Source organism: Sinocyclocheilus grahami, unplaced genomic scaffold, assembly GCF_001515645.1.
Source record: "Sinocyclocheilus grahami isolate Dianchi unplaced genomic scaffold, SAMN03320097.WGS_v1.1 scaffold574.1, whole genome shotgun sequence".
Taxonomy (NCBI): Eukaryota; Metazoa; Chordata; class Actinopteri; order Cypriniformes; family Cyprinidae; genus Sinocyclocheilus; species Sinocyclocheilus grahami.
The window spans coordinates 49,251-50,090 of record NW_015505753.1 but is presented as its reverse complement, the minus strand read 5'-3'; positions in this window follow the sequence as shown (position 1 = coordinate 50,090).

The following is an 840-nucleotide window of genomic DNA, read 5'->3' as shown; positions in this document are numbered from 1 at the left end:
TGCCAACATGATAGAAGTTTATGACTTATGAAATGAAATGTTATTGTCAATGCAGAAAGACAGTTTTTAATTTTTTAGAAGTTCTATGCACATATAAAATTTTGTTAGCGCTTCAACTGACAGCCTTGTCAGTTTACAGCTTCTGTGAAGACTAATGCTTCTGGGCAAATGAAGAGAAATCAAGCCCACATAAGCTGCAAAGCTTCTCTCTCAGTTAGAGAAAGTTGCTTAATTAAAAGTTAAGAGCAAATTTTGCCAACATGACAGATGTTTATGACCTATGAAATGAAATGTTATTTGCAATGCAGAAAGACAGTTTTTAATGTTTTAGAAGTTCTATGCACATAAAATTATGTTCGAGCTTCAATGGACAGCCCTTTCAGTTTACAGCGTCTCTGCACACTAATGCTGAGTTAGTGCTTCTGGGCAAATGAAGAGAAAGCAAGCCCTCATATGCTGAAAAGCTTCTCTCTCAGTGAGAGAAAGTTACTTTATGCAATGTTAAGAGCAAAGCTGGCCAACAAGAAAGATATTTTGGACTTATAAAATGAAATGTTATTTGCAATGCAGAAAGACAGTTTTTATTGTTTTAGAAGTTCTATGTTCAGAAATTTATGTTAGAGCTTCAATGCACAGCCCTTTCAGTGTACAGCTTCTGTGGACACTAATGCTGAATTAGTGCTTCTTGGCGAATGAAGAGAAATCAAGCCCTCATATGCTGAAAAGCTTTTCTCTCATTGAGAGAAAGTTGCTTTATGCACTAAGTGCATAGCTTGCCAGCAAAAAAAATACTGTTTTTTTGTTGTATTAAGAGCAAAGCTTGGCAACATTGCAAAAATG